Source organism: Callospermophilus lateralis, chromosome 19 (genome assembly GCF_048772815.1).
Source record: "Callospermophilus lateralis isolate mCalLat2 chromosome 19, mCalLat2.hap1, whole genome shotgun sequence".
NCBI lineage: Eukaryota > Metazoa > Chordata > Mammalia > Rodentia > Sciuridae > Callospermophilus > Callospermophilus lateralis.
Window position 1 is genome coordinate 13,321,595 of NC_135323.1, and position 13,612 is coordinate 13,335,206.

Genomic DNA, 13,612 nt, shown 5'->3' on the forward strand with positions numbered 1-13,612 from the left:
GAGCCCTGGGTGTGTGACAGTGAGCGCGGGGATCCAAACAACAGGATCAGGACTGACGAAGCTCCACTGAGTGTCCACTCGGTACCAAGCTCTTCAGAGTACTTGCTGTGAGTCCCCACGCTCAGTCCCAACTGAACTGCTCTTGGAACACAACTGCCCCTATGTTACAGACGAAGAAACTGAGGTCTGGGTGGGCCATGGGACCTCCCCACTCCCACAGTTGCTCAGTGTGGGGACCAGGAACCTTCCCAGTATCTCAAGTCTCCAAAGCTGCACCCTGGATGAAACCATCCAAGGATCCACGGATGGGGAAGTGCTTCCCTAAGTGCTGAAATGACACACAGGTACACCAGCTGGATTACTGATCAGTCTTCCCCAAACCACGCCCCGACCCTGGCAGCAGATGTTCTATTCACAGGGTGTCACTTCAATAGCCCCAGGTGGAACATTCGATTTTCAAACGGCTGTCATGGAGCTGGAATGCTTTTTCAAGACTCTTGGGTCACTCCAGGGACGTCCCCTGTCTTTAAATAGACAAACACACAGCCACGCCTTTGAACGTGGCCCCGTTATGGTTGTGCCCAGGATCCCAGCGGCCCACACACTATTCAGAGCAGGACATCACCTGATTTCCCACGCCCACCTGCAGCGTCGGGCACGGGTAATTTCACTGCCCAGGCTTTGTAGCAGGGAATCTGAGACCCAGAGAGACGGTGACCTGGCCGAGACTTTGACGTTGAGGCAAACCCTGGCCACTGCTTCTTAGAAAGGCAGGTCGCCAGCCTCGCTGGGCCTCAGTGAGCTCAGCTTCTGAAACAGGAAACTCGTTTTTTTTTTGTTTGTTTGTTTGTTTGTTTTTCGGTACCAGGGATTGAGCTCAGGAGCATTCAACCTCTGAGCCCCATCCCCAGCCCTATTTTGTATTTTATTTAGAGACAGGGTCTCACTGAGTTGCTTAGTGCCTTGCCATTGCTGAGGCTGGCCTTGAATTCACGATCCTCCTGCCTCAGCCTCCCGAGCTGCTGGGATTACAGGTGCCACACGCCAGGCTGCCTGCTCATTTGCATAGGAGGTTGTGGGAACAGATTTCAGATGTTAGGAGCCACCGTCTAGGAGCACCTAGAACCTCTTGGCTATTGGAGCCAGATTTCAGCAATGAGATTACTAAGGTGGGAGGATGCCCAGGGCCAGGGGACAAGCATAGGAACTTTTCCAGTCATATGATATTCTTCGAGGTCAAGGTCTAAGTTTAGCTGGGCTTGGTGGTGCACGCCTGTCATCCCAGCAATTTGGGAGGCTGAGGCAGGAGGATTGCAAGTTCAAAGCCAGCCTCAGCAATTTAGCAAGACCCTAAGCAACTCAGTGAGACTCTGTCTCTAAATTAAAAAAAAGGGCTGGGGACGTGGCTCAGTGGTCGAGTGCCCCCAAGGTCAATCCCCAGTACCCCACCCCACCCCCCCAAAAAAGGACAAAGTTCAGAGCGGTGCTTGTCCCAGAAGGGGCTCCACCTGAGGAGGAGAAATGTCTGGAGAGCACCCTCAGGTCCTGCCCAAGGATCTTGGCAGCTCTTGACAGGACAACGAATCCAGCCAAAGGACATGAACCCTCCCTGGACGTGGGCCAAGCATGATCTAAGTGGCACCGGCAGCAGCACCAGCGAGCGTGCCCAGAGCCTGCCCCACCGTGGTGGGTGCTGCTCCCTGCAGGGTTCTGCTTCCCACTCACAGGACCGTGGGAACTCTGGGAATAGGGCCTGTAGGTCACCGGGTCCAGGCCTGCATCAGCTGCCGTGGGAATTAACAGTCTCCCCTGATCCTCAGGAGGAGCCTTCCAGACCCCAGGTCAGTGCTCAGAACCAAGATGGCCCAGAACTCGATAGATACTATTTTTTCCCTTGTGTATATATGCAAATTTGGCACCTTTTCCATCTTAACTGTGGCTCTAACTTTTCAGTTTGGCAGAAAAACCAACATGGATTTCTTTTTCCTTCTTCTTGATTTCATGGATAGAACATTTTTTTTTTTAAAGAGAGAGGTGAGAGAGAGACAGAGAGAATTTTTAATATTTATTTTTTAGTTATCGGCGGACACAACATCTTTGTTTGTATGTGGTGCTGAGGATCGAACCCGGGCCGCACGCATGCCAGGCAAGCGTGCTACCGCTTGAGCCACATCCCCAGCCCATGAATAGAACATTTATTCTCACTGTAGATCTTAGCAACCTGAGCATACAATTTTTTTTTTCTCATTAAGTCAAAAACTTCCACTTTTTCAATTAAAGCTGACACTCTATGGCTTCTATTGGGTATATCTGAATTGCCAACATCACTATTTTTAGGCTTTGGGGCTATTATTAAAATGAGTGTTACTTAAACACAAGTACCGCAGTGCCTCCACAGTTGAGCTGATAACCAAGATGGTTACTAAGTTACTAACAGGCAGGTAGCATACACAGCATGGATACTCTGAGAGGGTGAGTCAAGTCCCAGGTGGGAGATGAAACAGGAAGGAAGGTACCCACTACTCAGGGCTTAGGAATAGATTTATTTCTGGAATTTTCTATTTAACATTTTTGAACTATGGTTGACCACAGGTAATTAAAAAGTATGTCAAATAAAACCTCAGATAACTGGGGACAACCGTAGTTCTGCTTCACAACTGGGGCCCGGCGACTCTGGAGAGAAAAATGACTTTCTCTCCATCTGGATGAGTTTTCACTCACTCTTCCACCTCCACACACCTCCCAAGGGCCCACTCCACAGTGGCCATCTCCATCATTAGCCCCACTTCAACTGTGTGATGTGTTGGACCCCCCCCCATTAGCCTAGGGACCCTGGCTCTACATCACCACCTGCAGGGTCTCACAGAGCTTGGCACATCCAACACCAAGAAACACCAGCTGAATGAGTGAGTAAATGAGTGCATTATGAATGAATTTGGCAGCCAAGCGCGGTGGCACGCGCCTGCCACCCCAGCGGCTCGGGAGGCTGAGGCAGGAGGACCCAGAGTTCAAAGCCAGCCTCAGCAATTTAGTGAGGCTCCAAGCAACTCAGTGAGACCCTGTCTCTAAATAAAATACAAAAACGGGCTGAGGATGTGGCTCAGTGGTTGAGTGCCCCTGGGTTCAATCCCTGGTACCCAAAAAAATAAAAGTAAAAAAAAAAAAATAAATGAATTGGGTGCCGAGGATACAGGCAACCCTGAATGAGTCACCAAGACAACCAAAGTCCATGGTGAGCTACCCAGGAAGGCAGGGTGCCAACACATGAGAAAAAGATTTAAGAAACTGCTCAAGAACATATTCTTTTCTATGTGTCTTTTTCCAAAATGGAAAATGTTTAAAGGAAAACAAACTGACTGAGATGTCAACTGTATACGACCTTTTTCTTATTTCAGGTTCTTTACACAAACCAGCCCTATTAGGAACACGTTTTGCTGGTTCTTCCAACAGGATAAAATGCGGTGTGTACACACACACACACACACACACACACACACTATTGGGTATGACTGATAGCCGCAACAGGACTTCCTGAAAACCTTTCCACTCACTGTCCTTTGTATGGCTTTTATTTTGGAGGCTAATTGGAGGTGGGGTACCCAAATAATTTGTGCTTACATCTACGGAAGGATCTTAACCCAGGAGTCCTACAGTCCAGGGCCCCTAGCTGGGGGCCATGACATGTTCATCAAATGATAAATGACCGCAAGGCCAGGGACCCATCACAACTGCCCCTCAAAGACCACCCAGCCACTCACATACCCGTTCACTCGGCCCCCGGACCACTGGGAAACACGGGCTGAGCAACTACGGTGGGTTAAGCTCTGCTCTAGGATTGCAGAATATTGAATATGATGCAAAAGTGCCCTTTCTTTTGACACACACCTTCTAGGGCAGGAGACTTATGCAACTGAGAACCAGATAGTTTAGTTGGTGATAAGTGTATGGAGAAGACCTAGTCAGGCATGGAAGATGGGCAAGAGGAGGGAGGGGAGACAACTTTAAACAAAGCGGCCAAGGACAGTCTCCTGAGAAAGTGAAATCAGAGCAAAGACTGAAGGCCGGGAGAGACAGCCACACAGCCACCTGGGGGAAGAGAACCCAAAGGTGACAGAAGAGCAATGCAAAGGGCCTGAGGTAGAATGGTGCTCGGTCAGTTTGAGGGATCGTGTGGCTGGGGAGTCAGCAAGGAGAGAGAGTCAGGGGAGGACTGGGCCAGGCCACATTGGGCCCTAGGGGTCATGGGAGGACACTGGCTTAAATTAGGGAAGGTGGGAGCCGTGGCTTATGGCAGAGGAGTGATGATCAGATTCAGGGCCACACGGGGCGGCGTGGTTACAGTCCAGCTGGGGCACACAGGCTGGGCTGGCTGTTCTCCTGCCATGAAGGAAAGGCTCTCTACCTGTGTGTCCAGCATGGTGACCACTGGCCTCGTGGGTCCATGGAGCAGTTGAGATATGGCTGGGGTGATGGAGGAAATGAATCTTTAATGTGGCCAGACTGCATTCACGGGGACCCGTGGCACCAGATAGTGGAGGGGCCCCAACCACAGGAGCCCAGAAGCTGGAGTCCAGGGCAGAAGCCAGAATCCCCTGGGGCCTCCTTGGTCTGCCAGACTCTGAGCAGCAGGGGCTGGGAGAGCCCGTGAGTCACGCCAACCAGCAGGGGGTGGGGCCTGGGGCCAGGGTGGGTCCTGCTCTACCACCAGGCCAGCAAACAGCCCCGGAGCAGTGACTAACTGGCTCTTCAGAGCCACGGCTGGACCCAGGTCTCCCGGGTTCCACCTGGCTGGCTGGCTTCCTGTGATTCTGTCTGGGGAGCACAGAGGCCACCAGCCTGGGTAGGAGCCCCAGCCCCACCCTGGGAAACCCGGCAACTTTCTTCACCATTCTGTGCCTCCGTTTCCCCTCCTGTGACATGGGGACAACAGTTCCCACCTCCTACAGCTGTCCTAAGGACTTCAAGCTTGGACAAGAGCCCAGCAAACCTCATCTACCAGGAGCCAGACAGTAAATAATCACTATGCATCATTCGGTTCCCATGGCAAGTCCGGGGGACCTGGTAGGAAAGCAGCCACCGAGGATCAGAAAATGAATGAATGGCACAGCTGTGTTCCAATAAAACTTTATTTACAAAAGTAGGTGGCAGGCTGGATTTGGCCTTAGAACAGTGGCTGATCCACTGTGCTGGACACCTGTAGGCTGGGACTCGGGTTATTTATTGATAAGCTTCATCCACATGATGAGCTTAAGTCTGCAGGGGGGGTGTTCTTGCTGCGCCTCAAACTCTTCTTTAAACCAAGCGTTCTCTCTCCTTCACCAACACCTCTCCCAAAGAGAGATTACCAGTGTTTCTGGAAGCAACAGTAATAAGGAGGCTTTCCTGAGCAATTAGCATGCCCCAGGATGTAGCCGTGACTTTGACATCTTGTCACCTGTGCTGCTTTAAGCACACAGGTCTTTCTGACCTAGTGTCTTCACTATGCAGATATGAAAAATTCAGGGAACTTTGCCCAAGGCTGAGCGAAGATCTGACCCATAAAGGCAAAGATGTCAGTGCGTCAAGCTCCTGCTGTTCCCAGCAACCAGCATGACGCCTGCCACGTAATAGGTGCTCAGCAAACACTTGTCAAATGAGCTTGGGAATATCACTTTAGTGGGGTCTTGGTCCGTTTTCCTCATTATCACTAAAAACCTGAGGCAGGTGTTTTTTTTTTTTTTTTTTTTTTGTACTGAGATTGAACCCAGGAGTGCTTAACCACTGAGTCACATCCCAGCCCATTTATTTTTTATTTTGAGAAAGGGCCTCACCAAGTAACGGAGGCTAGCTTAGAACTTGCGATCCTCCTGCCTCAGCCTCCCATATCAGTGGGATTACAGGGGTGTGCCACCGTGTCCTACTGAAGCAGTCTGAATGAATGGCACAGCTGTGTTCTAATAAAACTTTATTTACAAAAGTAGGTGGCAGGCTGGATTTGGCCTTAGAACAGTGCCTGATCCACTGTGCTGGACGCCTGGAGGCTGGGACTCCGGTTTCTAAGGAGCTTTACTTAGGCTAGTCCTGGAGGTTCAATCTGTATCAGCTCAGCTCTGGTGAGGACTTCTCCCACGGCATCACATGATGGCAGGGGTGCGGGGGCACTGCACTGCCAAACAGGGAGCACAGAGGAGACCAGGGTCCCACAACCCCTTGGAGGACACCTCTACAAATGACCTGAGGACCTCCCATGAGGCTCCACCTCTTAAAGGCACCACACCACTCTCAATAGGGCCACCCTGGGGACCAAGCCTCCCACACAAGGACTCTTGGGGGACAATCCATACCCAAACCACAGCCGGTGGCTTGTCAAGTAACTGCTCAGAGCCTCAGTTTCCACAAAAGTTAAACGGGCAACTGATCCCGATGTTATGGAGTTGCCCTGAGTAATTAAAGGAAGTGATTCCACAGGACGTCCAAGGTGCAGACCCGGGCCACCTCCAATCCTCTCCTACTACTTCCTGCGTGACTGACCTCGTCCCCCCTGCTGCTGCCCTAAGCTCCAGCCTGAGATCCCTGTCCCTGGGTGCCCTGACCGCCCCTTGACACCCTCCAGGCCTCAGTTTATAGAAGTCACCCCCTGGGTGGCCTCCACCACCCGGGCCCTGCCTCCCTCCCTTAGCCCTAGCCACTGGGGCTGGCTCCATGACCGACCAGATCTCCCTTCACCTCCTGGTGGCCTGCCTGGAAGTAAAGCTCCGGGGAAGCAGGGACCCTACCTGCCTCCCAGGGCCCAGTACAGGGTCGGAGCTCAGGGTCGGTGCCCTCCCTTCCTCCTCCTCCTCCTCCTCCTCCTCCTCTGAGGGTGGAGGGTGCTGCTCTGGGGGGTCCCCCACCCCAACAATGCTCCAGGGGAAAAGCAGCCAGACTCCACAGAGGCCAGGACTGGGCAGTTATTTCCCCCTTTTATCTCTCTAAATTGTCCACTTCCTGAAACAACAAACAGAGCCAGCCAGCCCGGCCGCAGGGCCTAATCCGGGCCCGTGTTGCTGGGCAGAGCTCAGCCTCCGACCCACAGAGGGAGAGTCCCAGGGAAGCCGTCCAGCAGCGCCCAGGACATTCCACCCTCCTGACACCTGGAAGGGGGACGGCCTCAGAGAGGAGGGGCCCAGCAGATCAGGGCAGGTCACGGGGCTTTGCCCTCAGAGGCAGCCTGTCGCCCCCAGGACCCGGGTTCTCCTCTGCCACCCCTCCACCTGCTTCTGCCCCGGGGCCTGCCCACCAGGGACTCAGACTCTTTCCTCCCCTAAGTTGTTTAGGTCAGGTATTTTGTCACAGAGAGGAAAGGCTGACAAACACCAGTCGTAAGTACGGCCACTTTTCTCACCGTAATGCAATATTGGAAATCTGTTCAGGTAAATTACCAGCACACGGAGCCAATGTACTTATCTCTTTTTTTTTTTTTTAATATTTTTTTCCATGTTGATGGACCTTTATTTTATTCATTTATTTATATGCAGTGCTGAGGCTCGAACCCAGTGCCTCACACACGCTAGGCAAGTGCTGTACCACTGAGCCGCAACCCCTGCCCCTGTATCTTAATACATTTATTTTTGTTATTTTGTTCTGTTCTGTTTGGGTTTTGGTACCAGGGATTGAATCCAGCAGTGCTTAACCACTGAGCCATATCCCCAGCCCTCTTTATTTTTTATTTTGGGACAGGCTCTTGCTAAGTTGCTTAGGGCCCTCCCTTAGTTGCTGAGGCTGGCTTTAAACTTGTGATCCTCTGGCCTCAGCCTCCTGAATGCTGAGATTACAGGTGTGTACCACCGGGCCCAACTTGATACGCTTCTTAAATTTAAAAACTGGACACTCAGCTGGGGCTGTAGCTCAGTGGTAAAGCATTTGCCTCGCATGTGAGAGGCACTGGGTTAGATCCTCAGCTCCATATAAATAAGTAAGATAAAGGCATTGTGTCCATCTACAACTGAAAATTGAATTTTTTTTTTTAAACTTGACACTCAGCTTGATAAAAATCCTTAATAAGCTAAAGAGAGAACTTTCTCAGCCTAAAGAAGTCAACCATAGCCGGACGTGGTGGCACTCTCCTGTCATCCCTGCAGCTCAGGAGGCTGAGGAATGAGGATGGCAAATTCAAAGCCGGTTTCAGCAACTTAGTGAGGCCCTAAGCAACTTAGTGAGACCCTGTCTCAAAATTTAAAAAGGAAACCCTCATCATTATACAAAATACATCTATGAGGATGTGAACTTGGTGTCAACATACCTTATATATAATCAGAAATATGATAAATCATGGTATAATGGTGTATTAAGAATTGTAATGCAGAAATAAATAAATTAATTAATTAAAAATAAAATAAAAAAGGGCTGGGGACGTGGCCCAGTGGTTAAGTGCCCCTGGCTCAATCCCCAGGACCAACCACAGCATCACTAGTGGCCGGTGGGTCACCACACAAGTCCCACGCACACTCACCCACAATGTTAGTAACAGGAGAAAGAAGTAAAACAAGTGGGGTTTGTGGGAAGTTTGTTTCTCTTGCTCATTTTCCTGAGAAGCTGAAAGTGCTCAAAAATAAAAAATAAAGAAAAAACAAGGTAAAGAAACATATTTAGGCGCAAGCTGTGGTGCACACCAGTAATCCCAGCCCCTCAGAAGGCTGAGATAGAAGGATCTCAAGTTCAAGGCCAGCCTCAGCACTTAGACTCAAAATAAAAAGTAAAAAGGGGGGACTGGGGATGTGGCAGAGCGCTGGCCTGGCGTGCGGTCGGCCCGGGTTCGATCCTCAGCACCACATACAGACAAAGATGTTGTGCCCGCCAATAACTAAATATTAAAAAATTCTCTCTCAAAAAAAAAAAAAAAAGTAAAAGTAAAAAGGGTTCGGGTGTGGCTTAGTGCTCAGGCGCCCCAGGGTTCAACTGAAAGGAAGGATGAGAGAAAGAGAAAGAACTCTGAGGAAATGAGTTTGGAATGCCTTTCTCCAGTTAGTCTAGAGGCACAAACCAAGCCCTCCCAGGAGTGGGGAAGGGTACCGCCCCGCGCCCCCCGCCGTGCTGAAGGGCTAGGTGCCTGTTAGTGAGCCGTCTTTGATCCCTTTAAATCCTCTCAGTGACTAGCTATTCCCATTCCACAGAAGAGAAAGATGAGCCCCAGAGAGGTTAAGAATTTGCCCAAGGCCACACAGCTTGTACCACCCACCAGCCAGAGAGGTTTTTTAGGTATCATCAAAACAAAAGGAAACGGTTCCAGGGACCATTTACTGCCTTCCTCTCCAAACCCAGCTGTGCCCTCCCCCAGAGGCCCACGTGGCAGCCGGCCAGGTCCCGCCTCCCGCCGGCAAGGTCAAAGCCAAAGGTTACGTCATGGCTTTGCAGTTCTCCTCCCAGAGACAGGGGTGGGACCAGCAGCCACCACAGAGGCTCCACAGTGCCCCGCCGCAGCCACCTGGACACCTGGGCTGACCTGGGCTGAGTCGCCTGGGTGTCGCTGCTGAGCCACGGAGTCAAGGTCACAGTCTCGACCGGCGGGTTCAGGGACCCGGGTGGAGAGCGCGACAAGTTAAACACAGACCCACTGGCCCTCGGCAACTCCAGGGCCAGGCAGAAGTCCCCAAGAACTAGGAACAGATGTCCAGACAAAAACGTGTGCAAGGGTGTCCACAGCTGCACTATCCCAGCAGCCACACGGGGACCACCCAGGGGAACCTCGAGACTCACTCCACAAACGGCGGAGTACTATTCAGCTGTGCAAGGGCATAAAGGGTCCCGCCACACTGCAGAGGAACCCAGTGGAGGGAAAGCCCCCCAGGCTCCCACCAGCGCCCTGAGGAGGCAAATCCACGGCCGAGGGCAGGTGGCTGCCAGTTTGGGACCAGGGCTGGGCATGAGGAAGGGCTACTTAATAGGCATGGAGTTTCTTTGGGGGGTGATGGAATGTTCTGGAACTACACAAAGGCAGTGGCTGCACACACAGTGAGCATCCAAAATGCCAATGAGCTCTACACTTCCTGTGCTTTAAGATGGTTCATTTTATTGGGCTTGGTGGCCCATGCCTATGATCCAGTGGCTCAGGAGGCTGAGTCAGGAGGATGGTAAATTTGAGGCCAGCCTAGGCAACTCAGCAAGCCCTTGGGCTTTTTTTTTTTTTTTTTTTTGGTACTGAAGATGGAACCCAAGGGCTTTACCACTAAGCTACATTCTCAGCCCTGTTTTTTACTTTAGAGACAGGGTGTCACTGAGTTGTTAAGTGATCACTGCTAAGTTGCTGAGGCTGCCTTTGAACTCATGATTCTCCTGCCTCAGTCTCCCGAGTCTCTGGGATTACAGGCGTGGGCCACTGCACCTGGCACCAAGGCCCTGGGCCCGGGGGAAAAAGAGGGATACAGCCAAGTGCAGAATGGGCAGGTGGCGGTAGCCCTGCAGCTTCTAACTCCTAACAGAATCTCCCCCTCACGGGTGAGCAAACTGAGGCTCAGAAAAAGAAGTCATTTCCTCAAATCCACAGGCTTAAGAGGCCAAGGGAGCATCTGAACTCAAGTGTCTCTGCCCTAGAAAATAATCATCAGAAGTAAACAAGATAAAGTTAAAATAAATAAATAAAAATAAAAAGGACTGGGGAGGTTGCTCAGTGGTTAGCGCCCTGGGTTCACTCCCCAGGACGGACGGAGGTGGGGGTGGGAGGGGACGCAGCTCAAGAGGTGCTTTTAGGATATGGGCTGGGGGCTGTGTGGGCACGAGGAGGGACACGGAGGCCAGCCTGGGGGAGGCGAGGTAGCCAGGAGGAAGTGACGCCCAGTGGAAGGAGAGGAGCATGTGTGCCTTATGAGGAAGCCAGGTCACGGTCCCCACGGTGGAATGGGGACCATCGGGTGGGCCTGAGGTCGGAGAGGGCAGCTAAGACAGGCCCAGTCAGGAAGGGCAGCTGCTCATTTCTGGCTCATGGAGGCCCACTCTGCCCAGGCTAAGGGGCGGGCCGTCCCCAGCCCTGCGGCCCAGACAGTGACAACGGCTAACACTGGGACCAGGACTGGGCCAAGGTCCAGCACAGCCCAGGGCGGTCTCCCTCCCCATATCCTGAGAGTCCCACCCCACAGTGAGCTGCACAGGGCTCACCGGCAGGAAATGACACGGGGGACTCCTGAAACCAACTCCTAAAAGCCGTTCCCGCTTCCCTCCTGCTGTCTCTGGATCACCCACGCCCAGAGAAGACCCCTGCCCTGTCGTAGGACACTCAAGCCGTCCCCGGGAGGTGCCCACAGGGCAACTGAGCTTCAGCCACCCTCCGTGTGAGCGGGCCATCAGAGGAGGGCTCCTGCAGCCCCCGTCAAGGGTTCCGATGGCCACAAGGCCGTAGGGTGACTGCCTGCAGCTAAGGGACCCTGTGGCAGAACTCCCGGGAAAGTCACTCCCGATTTCTGACCCGCAGAAACGGCTAGATTGAAAGTGATTATTGCTGTTCGGAGCCACAAAGTTTTGGGGTGATTTATTACACACACACACACACACACATACCTGAGGCAAGTGCTCACGAGGTCCACTTAATCCTTATCATGACCCCCTGAAGCAGGTACAAAGGTTATTTCCACTTAACCCACAAGGAAACTGAGGCACCAGCCAGTTTCTGTCCAGAAGTAACCATCTGCAGAGCCCAGAGTCTCTGCTCCCACGCAGAGCTGCCGGGGTGGCTGCAGATGCGTCTCGCTCATTCATTCCAAGTCCACGGGGCACCTCCTGGGTGCCAGACACCACCCTAGGTGCGACAGAACAAGACGAAGCCCCCACTTTGGGGCGCCCGCCATCTGGAAGGAGAGACTTTCCTTAAGGAAGGAAAAGCAACCAATCAAGGGCTTGGACAGGAGAGCAGAGAAACTGGTCAGACAAAGAGAGATGGCCACAGGCCTTCAGACTGGAGGCCCAGAAGTCAGCCTCTCTGGGGTGACTCTAGAGGCCCAGCAGGGGGAGGAAGGGGCCGCCCCAGGAAGACAAAATGGAAGAGGGGTTCAGAGACAACAGCAGATGCCAGGGCCCCAAGCCAGCAGTGAGCTTGCCAAGTGGCTGGAACGGGAAGGCAGCCAGTGTCACTGGGTAGGACCTGGAGCCCCCGCTCTTCCCCTCCCCCGCTCTCTCTCCTTTGGCCTCCCAAGGCCCCTAGGGGCAGCGGATTTTCTGCCTGGATGAGCTGCCTCCATACAGGCCCAAAACAGCAGCACCAACTACTGATCATGGACGGAACCCCTAAAACTGGGAGTCAGAACAGGCTTTGCTCTAGTTGGTCAGCTCAGGTATCTGTTACAATGACAGCTAGACACCCCCACCCAACCCTCCTCCGCTGATGTCCACACAGACAGTCCCTGTTTATAAAGTGCCACAGAGTTACACTGAGCCTCCTGCCCATGTTGATGGACACCAGGTCAAAAAATCATCTGTCACTCAGGAGGCTGAGGCAGGAGGATGGCCAAGGTCGAGGCCAGTCTGGGCCACTTAGTGAGACCCTGTGTCAAAATAACAATACAACATAAAGGACATATGTGGGCCCCTGGGTCCAATCTCCAGCACTGCCAAGAAAAGAAAAAATGGAGGGAGAGAGAAACCATCTGTCTGAGGAGCAGGGAAGGTCTTTCAGTTAGAGGGACCATTTGTGATATTAGAAAATATCACTTAGTCCCCTTAACACTCAGCAAAGATCTCACAAAGATGACTCTCAGGATCTCTCCACAGGAAACAGGAGTTGGCATCTTCAAGGTAATGAATCGAAGAAGAAGATAAATAGAAACTAATTAGAGAAATGCTTGAATGGCTGTTTTTCTTCGGTAGTGCTGGAGAATTCGCACCCAGGGCCTCGTGTATGCAGCCCCAACACTCTGCCACTGAACTACACCCCCAGTTCCTGGCTATTCTTAAAAGGCTGGGGTTGAGCTGAGGCCAGCAGTATTAACACTGAACCGGAAAATAATTAGCATTGAACCTCGCTTGATTTTTCCTCTCTGATTCCTGAGTCCTTTCCCAGGCTTTAGGTCTCTGGGTAGATTTTTCTTCTAGAAGTTGAGAACAATCCAGGGTTTTGTTGTATCTCTGACTCCCAATCGCAATACAGAAAACACTGCAGATAAAATTCACAGCAGATGAGATTTGTCTTGCTCAGGACAAAAATAAGATACAAATGTTGCAAGGAAGTCCGCCTGCTAGCAACTTTTCTAGCTCAACTGGGTGCGGTTTTAGGTATTTATGTAAAAATTCGTGGAGCTGTATTTTGCTGTACATTTTACCCAATACGAGAGGGGGCTGGGGGAGGGAGATCATCGTGCCCGGCTGGCTATCATCTGTGGGTGTCTTTCTTTGTCCCAGGACTGTGCCGGGCACTTCACAGCTATCTCACAGCTATTTCCACACCATCCTCCTCCCGATGAACTGTTGAAGAATCTGAGGCGCAGAGAAAGCCAGCCACTCACCGAAACGCACACCCCAGTGAAGCGCCGGGGCGGAATTCTTTCTCAAGGGGTCTGATGGCAACGTCTGACATGTGTGGAGGTGGCCGGGCGGGGCTCCCTGGGTCTCTGTATTTAACAGATGCGGTTCCCCCGAGGGGCTGGCCGGGATCCGGGTCAGGACCGCGGTC